Source organism: Pinus tabuliformis, chromosome 1_1, assembly GCF_031772625.1.
Source record: "Pinus tabuliformis cultivar Carrire ecotype Pingquan chromosome 1_1, CPIR1, whole genome shotgun sequence".
NCBI lineage: Eukaryota > Viridiplantae > Streptophyta > Pinopsida > Pinales > Pinaceae > Pinus > Pinus tabuliformis.
Window position 1 is genome coordinate 604,188,119 of NC_142297.1, and position 9,093 is coordinate 604,197,211.

The 9,093-nt window shown below is 39.5% G+C and overlaps 1 pseudogene; it reads right to left on the bottom strand.

Annotated features, from left to right (window-relative positions):
- Window positions 1-400: 400 nt before the first annotated feature.
- LOC149214729 (coatomer subunit alpha-1-like) lies at window positions 401-8,848 on the bottom strand (annotated as a pseudogene).
- Window positions 8,849-9,093: the final 245 nt, after the last annotated feature.

Sequence of the window (9,093 nt, forward strand, 5' to 3'; positions counted from 1 at the left end):
GTTATATAGATGCAAACCAATTCTTTTAAGCATTTTGGAAAACAGTTTTCATTCAAACACATAACAACTTCAGAGTTATAAATTTTGAGTCATAATTAAGAGAGGATTGTTATTTCCAGGCATTAAGAAAATTCACGAATGTTTACTTTGCATCTATAGTCATCATCAAAAGAATAAACCAACTTTGTTGTGCATGTACAAGAAAATTCATTCAGAAAATTCATAAAAATTTAAGTCTCTTGTCCAGCCAATTAGGGCCAGTCTGTACTGGTTAGGTACCAGTCTAGTCAGCAGGCTGGTTCAATACCATGCCCAGTCCAATGGGGCGATTTGACCAGTTCTGATTCTAACAGGACCTACATATGAAAAAGCATTCAAACAATTGCATTGCTTTCTGGTGTTGAATAATAAGACCCTAGTGCCTGTTTCTACTCAGACAAACCACTAGAACACTTGCATGATAAAGATAGGATAAACACCCAGGGGGTTCTATCAAAAATTCTCGAGACCTAAAGCTAAATTACTGGCACTTTTCATCGTCTGAGACTGAGAAAGGGAAGCAAAAACACAGACTGAAATTTCAAATTGTCAACAATGAAAAAACATGGAAAGTTTTACTTCTACTATCACTTCAGTGATCAATAAACAGCCTCCTCCAGTCTCTTAAGAAGACCCTCAAGTCTGTCCAAGACTTGTTAGTGATTGTCCTGCCATATCTCTCAACGTGGCTCTCAAAGGTAGAGAGTGCAATATTGATATGGAAATATGCATGGGTAATGAAATTTCTTGAAATAAAGATGCACATTTAGCACCTAGAAACATCGGAACCCACAATGGAAAGCTCACATATAGGGCAGATATTTCGTTGTATGACTGGAACAAAGCATGTTGTACAATATGGATAGGACACATCCTTCTGATTGACCATGGTATATAGGTGTAAAAGTTGCTGCACCACCAACAAAAGGATTTCTGAAGTCAAAATCATAATTCAATTTTTTGGCATCCTGCAGCTGCCTTTCACATGCCTGCAGAACTTGTTGTACCTTTGTTGAATGGTTGCGGGGGTTCACTTTCCAATAGTCATCAAGCAAAGTTAGTTGTTGTACTAAAGCTCCATCCCTTATAACAAACACCCATGGTATTCAGCAAAGCCAACCTTAAATGGAATTTTTGAAGGTTGCTATGACTAAAATAAACTGCAAGCTCTTTCTGTTGAACAGTATCATCCTTAACTTCCTTTCTCTTGAACTGCATCTAAAGACCCAGAACACAACCGCAAGCTCACATATAGCACATAGATTTCCCTTTATGATTGGAATAAAGTGTGGTGTACAATGTGGACAGGACACATACTTCTGACCACGGAATAGAGGTGTAAATGTTGCTCCAAAAAAAACAAAAGGATTTCTAAAGTCATAATTCAGTGTTTTTAGCATCCTGCAACTGCCTCCCACATGCCTGCAGAACTTGCTGGGCCTTTGTTGCATGGTTTGCAGCGAGCTCATTTGCCAGCAGTTATCAAGCCAAGTTAGTGGCCCTGTAGAGTTCTGTGCAGGGGGGGCGACAGCGTGAACTTGCTACAGCAAGGCGGTTGAGGACTAAAGGAGTAGGCCAAGGCTTTGAAGCCTGCTACAGGAGGACTGAGGAAGCAGACCATGGCCTACAGGACGTAGCTGAAGAACTGCAAGATGGGTAGATTGCTGATTGAGTGTACAGGGGGCATGCCAGGAGGGCTGCCAAGTCACTAGGAGCAGTCCAAAGTGTCCAAGGAGTTGGTTGTTGGAGCTGCTAAAGGAACAACAGCTATTGCATGTTGGGACTTCAGTTTATAGTTTATACAGAGCTAACAGCTGTAAGTATTGTTTCGTATTTGGCATTTTGTGCAGGGATTGTAAAGGGCCATTATCCCTAGTGAATAGAAAAGAAATTATCACTGGTGTTTTATTTCCAACTGGAATGATGATATGGTGAAGACCTTGTTGTTGTAGTTAAATGTACTGAAAAACCAAGCTTTTATGTTTTGGAAAACTTGAATTTCCCTAGCAAACACCTATGGTGTTCAACAAAGCCAACCTCAAATGGACTTTTTGAATGTTGCAATGAGTAGAATAGGCTGCAAGCTCTTGTTGTTCGACAGTATGATCCTTAACTTCCTCTTGACCACCATTTGAAGACCCAGAACACATTCTTTAGCAATTCCAATCAATTTCTTCACCTTCTCAACCTCCTAAAAGAAATCTACATCAATAACTGAATTGCGTGCAAGATTGTAAGAAATAACCTTAATGCTTCACTAAACTTCCCATCTGCTGTGGCTTTGTAAGCTAACTTCCCATCTGTTGTGGCTTTGTAAGCTAGTCTAAGTTTCTCATCTAATAGAAAAAGCTTAAATACCAAAGCTCATGGACCTCTGACATTTGAGCTAACAGTCTCACTCTAGCCTCCCTCTATTGCTAAGAAGACCACAGTGCAGAAACAAATGTAGGGAGGTATGTATGGCTGCCAATGTAAAGATCCAAAAACAAAGGTTTTAACTTTTAATGGAGTGAAATTCTTAATACCAAGTTGTTGACTTGAGAGTTGCATCGCCATATTAATGTTACTAGCAGCTGCATTCTCACCTGCAAGAAAAGATTTTCTATATCCATATTTGAATTACTGGCATACGTGGTGATGGCGTAACTAATGACATTATGAGTTGTACCTGCAACATTTGCAGCTTAGACATCTGTAGGGAGGTTCAAAGCTTCTACATCCCATCCTACCTCATCGTCATTATCTCCTCTCACTTCTCTATCATTGACCACTACAACCTCGCCATTTTGTTTTTCAACTCCAAAAGTGTCAAGGTCTTAACCCCTATTGGCTGCAGCTCCTTCATCCTCTTCTTCATGGACTGCACCCCCTGCATTATCCACCCCACCAGAAGTGTCAAGGTCTTAACCCCTATTGGCTGCAGCTCCTTCATCCTCTTCTTCATGGACTGCAACCCCTGCATTATGCAACCCACCCTCAAAAAGGCCTTTGGTAACCCTCAATAACAGCCATTCACGATTGCGACAAATTGATGGAGGAGGCACTATAAGTGATGATTTCTTTCCAGATGGCAGAGTGGGCAGATTGCTACCTAACAATTAAGTACAAGCATATCAGCAATCTTTGTAAGCCCATGAACTGCTGCACAAACATATGGGCATTGTGAAACTAACCCATAACATCAATTTATATTTATGCAATCCCCAACATCTTCAAAAACTTATCAATATTGTCCATGACAAGATACAAAATGAAAGCCTTTCAAAATTCTTTAATCTTTGGTAAGCATATTCAACAATGGCAGCATTTCCTTACCAAAGGGCCTCAGTTCCAAGTGTATACCAGTGACCTTAACATCTCTCTGTTTTGCAGAAGCAACATCAATTTGAATAGTTTCACCCTACACTGCTAAGTTAAATCATGCCTTCTCATCTTTGAAAAAGTGAAGAGCCGCTTCTGGGAAGCCCTTCAGATGCAGCTAAGCAATCACTGTCTGTCCACAAATCAGTTCCTAATCATGCTCATAACATTGTCATACTTCCTTTTTATCACTGCCAGCTTGAATATATACTCATGCATCAATCTGTATGACACGGTTATTTCCAACTCATTCATGCGATTGACAGAATTCTCAGACACCTTCATTATACATACTTGAACATCAAGTGTTCCAATAAGGCCACCGTTTCTGTTTGGAAGACAACAAAGCACAATTGTCACCCCGAGCACCACTCTTAAGTTTTAACACAAATAATCTTATGCAGAGAACAATGTACAAGCTCCTTGCTTCCAATGATGATTGCATGCTTGCTCAGCAAGGCTACATTTTCCATGTCATCTGACTAAATGTATTTAACAAATGGAATATGGAGGTCCCCAGGTACAATCCTCTGTTGCAAACCAAGGTTGCTGTCTTTCTTCCTGCATTGTGTCACTCTTATGTCCCAGCACTATCTTCTGGCCCAAGAAGGTGGTTTTATGTTCCTGCACAGAAAATTGTATCCACAGTTACTGGACAACTAGACTTCTTGATCACCTTATTTCTGCGATTTTTATCACTTGGTTATGACTCATGTCAGTGACTGCCAATTGATTGCAAGCAAAAAAGGCAGCAGGTCCTCCAAGTCGCTGTCTTTTCTTCTTGCATTGCGTCACTTCTCCCAAGTCCCAACACTATCCTCTGGCCCAGGAATAAGTTCATATCACCCACCATCAACATCCAAACGTATTAGGACAACATTCTCCATGGGGCTAAACAACAATGATCATCATCCTTGATCCAATTCATGGATCCAACCCTTCTTATCTGTATAAGTTGAGAGTATTTTTGAGTTGCAAATTGATGAGCAAACAAAAAATGTTCATTGTTGCAGTATAGGGTGCCCTCATAAACAACAAAAGCAGATCTTTCTCTTTCTAACTTGAAAACAATCATCCCACGGTCATGCCCAGCAGCAAGAAGATTCATATCAAGATGTGCTACAAAGATCCAGAAGCAATCATGGTCTCTACGAAATGTTTGGACACCTCTACAATACTTGGATACATCTCAAACTCAGATACTTTTATCTTCTAAATGTTAACAAAAATGTCGTGGCGTGGATGGAACATCACATGAGACATATAGTTCACATGCCCTCTTAAAAGTTAAAATATCCAACTTCCCAAGCTTGGTACCTGAGAATAAAAAACATACTAACTTTTCACAAGTGAATTATCTACAAATTTTTCACGTGCCCTCCTAAAGTATTCAACTTCCCAGGCCTTGATCTCTGAGAACAAAACTAACTTTTCACAAATGAATTATCTACAAACTTTTCACATGCCCTCTTAAATTATCCAGCTTGCCAGGCCTTGGTATTCGAGAACAAAACAAACTAACTTTTCACAAATGAATTACATGCAAACTGAGATGCTACTCAAGAAAGAGGAGTAACAGACAAAGAAGGAAAAAAAAAAAGGTTAATATATCTCTAATGAAATAGATATAAATTCACCAAGCAATTGAATCTGCATGCCATTCAATCTGCTTGGTGACCATCTGCTCCTGACACAATCAATGCAAGCTGGGATGAAAAGCAGCAGCCCAGTTCACTCCACGGTCATGACATTCCTAAACATATTTGACAATAGCATCACCCTCTCCAAAAACATCTGTGTTCATTTGTGTTAACCTTAATATCATCAGCAGACGGTTTCCTCCTCGGAGCACAAATATCCCATACACAATCAGTCTGATCCAAGGGGCTTCAAATGACCAAATCTTCCTTATGATGAAAAGAAACACACATTACACAAAAAAATGTCGCCAGTAAGGTCAGATACAAGTTCAAGATTACCAGTTCCATATCATTATTGTTTGTTCGTCATTGGCACTGACAATCTAAGGATACTCATTGTGGAACTTAACTCTCCGGATATAGGCAGCGGTGCATATTGTAGTTCCATATATTGATCTTAAAGACATTCCCTGTAACATTAACAAGTAAATTGGAGTTATAACAACTTTTCATAATTGTATTTTTTACTGTTATGTCAGATGACTTGTAGTTAATATCATTTACAATCGAAGGCACTACTCTTTAGATGTCATAAATATACACGTACAATGTCTACATAAGAAGCTACATGGCTGGGTAGCTTCGCTAAACCTACCAATTCTAAAATAACTTTGTTCCTTGGATGGGAGAGGGTGGGATTTTTTCTTGCAGCTCTCCTTTGGCTAAGTGGTTGCACTATGAGAGGCATTTCTAAGTCTGCCAAAATCACCAAGGACTTATCATCTGGCCCAATCTCCGCCCATTCAGAAGATTTTAAACTAGGTATAAGAGTTTGATTACCTTGCGACCTTTTTCCTTGCATGTAATTTCTCACCCCACCCTCCATCCAGTAGTAAGACTGAGATATTCCTCATAGCTCCAAACAACAATTGACTCTATTCCTCATAGCTCATGAAGAAGAGCTCCAAACAACAATTGACTCACAAACAGGGAAAGATAACATTTTCTTCCCAGCCACCCAAGCTAGACCCAATTGACACCACTACAAAACTTGCCACTAGACATGTGTAATTTCTAGACATTTTACAATACAGAGCAAGTAAAGGTAATCTCCTAGTTGATCCATGAAATTCTTTTATAAATACATGAGGGACTCACACACCACCAATGTGTTCAAGACCCTCTCCATGTCACCAAGGTGTTAGACACCCACCATTCCAGGATATAAAAATGTATCCATTGAAACCCATATCAATCGTCCAATTGATGGAACTACTGAAAAATGAACCTTGGTGATTAGTTTCAAAGCGCTTCTCAATCTCTGAAATACAAAAAAAAGAGGTTCACATGGACCACAAAACATGCAATAAATATCCAAGCCAGTTGGCTTACCTACAGACACAAACACGGCTGAGCCTTGTGAAAATGTACTCCTCTAACCGACCCATCATGCTCATCAAATCTATCAATGTTCCCACCTGATAATGCCATTGTTAGTGTCAGTCTTTGCAGTCTTCCACCAATGATCAAATATGCTCTTATAAAGTGGTCTTGGGGTGTCGAAATCAAATTTTTGTCATTTTAGTGAGTCTTCAAGTAAAATTTGGTCACTAGGTATTAGGTCTAGGATTGTTTTCATTCCTTCCAAAGTTTTCCAAGTACTGGTCCATGTCATCATTCGACCGAGTGTGCCATCATTCAAAGAGTTGTCATCATTATTTCAGGTTCCAATGGGCCATTTTACACCTTGTTTGTGCTTCAGTTGTGCTTAAGGCTCATTTCCCTCTCCTAGGGTTTTGAAGGTAATTTTTCTTGGATGGTCAAATCATCAAAAAAACTTGTATCCTGATGTTCATACACCTTCCCCTATCCTTAATATACCTTCTTAAACACTTCCCATCACTTATATCCCTCAAATTCATCATTTTCCCACAAACCCTAGCCTACTGCTACAATTTAACACTTTTCTAGGTTAGGCCTGTGTTTTGCCCTTTTAGACCCCTTTCCCTCACTCAATCTTTGAAATTCTACTTTCCCCTACTTCCTAACATCCCTCCCTACTTCTCAAAATTTTCTCAAGAAATTAGAAGCCCCTCATCCCCTTCATTTCCCTTCATTTCTACAAATGCCCTGTTCCACACATCGGGATAGGTTTTATTCAAATGATGTTTTTGAGCAAGAAAAGATGAATTTGAAAAAAGTGAGAGAGGTTTTTCCCATAATAGACTCGAGAAAAAAAACCTCATTCAGTTTTTACACAGGTCTCATGGTTTGGGAGAAATGTCCAAAACATCATTTGCTTTGGGAGAGTTGCTGCATTTCTTAAGTGACTTTGGGAAAATCAAGATTTCTCCTAGCTGGATTGACCAAATGACTTGCTTGATGAGTAAAATAATAATTAGACACAGAGATATTTCCATTGAGCTATCATGAGCTCAATTTGGAGTTGAGGAAGACCTCCAAAAGTTGATTGAAACAACACTCTGCATTTTGGCAGACTCATTCTGCACATTTTGACCAGTCTTGGGAGATTGGGCTTTTGACAGGGAAAATGAGCTCCCAATTGAAAAATTAAAAATTTTCTGGAAAATAGACTCAACAAGCTTTCCAACGACCTATCCCACGCCCAATTTGGACATCGGGAAGGCACTCAAAAGTTTATTTGAAGTCGGCGTTGCGCGTTTATCCAGGAGAGGCGCTGCGCGTTTCTTCAAGGTGCTGCGCACTTGACAGGCAGCCCAATTTTTCAGTGTTTCTTTGGTTTTTCGCTTTTCACCTATGGGATTTTAATCTTTTCACTAATGTAATGTAAAATCATGATGTAATTAAAGTGTATTTATGTTACCTAGGGTAGATACATTAGATGAAAAGCTTAAATGAGATGAATGAATCAGTTTGCTTCATAGTAGGAATGTTTCAGTTTCAGCATCATAGTCTTCAGCTATCTGCTCAACTTTTTGTGCAACTGACTCCTCCTCTCATGGAATTCGACCCCTGAGCCTAGGATTAGTTGTTTTGGGGTCTATATCATGTATTTTCTCAGTCATTGTGTGGGTTGGACTCATTTGGATGCTCAGAGCTTGATTGTATATCATTGTAAGCAGTTTGACAAGGAGATTAATAAGATTTGCAGCTATTTTTATGGGATCCCTGTGGTATGGATTTTTAGCATATTTTCTTCTTTTGTAATCATTTTTTTACATGTTTTATGTATGCCATCATTCATTTCATTGCTTCTTATTGAATGTTATCAAGTTTGATGGGTAGAATCCATTGTAACAATGCTCTGCCTTGGGAAATAATTCAATAATTCATGTTTTCTACTATTTGAGAAGGATCCATGATTGTCACATGCCCTCCTCAGCTCCTCATCAGTCTTAAACACCTCACACCATTAAGCCTAAAGTGCTAAAGCCTATGCCTACCTTGCCCCATAGAACACCCTGCATTTTTGACCTAATTTCCCAGACCTAAACTACCCAGCTCCATCTGATCCAACAAAACACCAACAAATTCAATCAAAACCTTTCAAGCTACTATACCTAGCCTAAAATCCTTTACCTAATCCAGTCATCTTGACTGAGATCCTTATGGAGAGAGCCCTCTCCCAGCCTAGTAGGGCTAGCTACTAGGCTAAGCTTGGTTTGTGGTTACCCTGGAATTGCCTCCCTTCAACCTGAGGTCAATCTAGGTGATAACAGCCATAACTGAATAACCCCACCGTGAAGACTGGCCAGGATCCATGGCCTTTTCATATAAAATCTCAACCCCTTTACCCAGTTACTCTGGCACTCGAATTTGGTCGACATTGCAAATGATCTTCCAGCCTATATACCATAAAAGGGGTTGAATCAGCATACAGAACCGGTACAAACCCTAGACCAAACCCCACATGTAATGGCATGAACGATCCAAACCATTTGCCCCATATTTATGTGGTATTGTAGTGATGCATTATTATTTCTCCTTTAAGATTCTTATTTATAACAAACGTTTTGAGGCATTCCCCTCCTTTATGGGGAGAAATTGCTTAATGTGAATTTTATAGATGGCC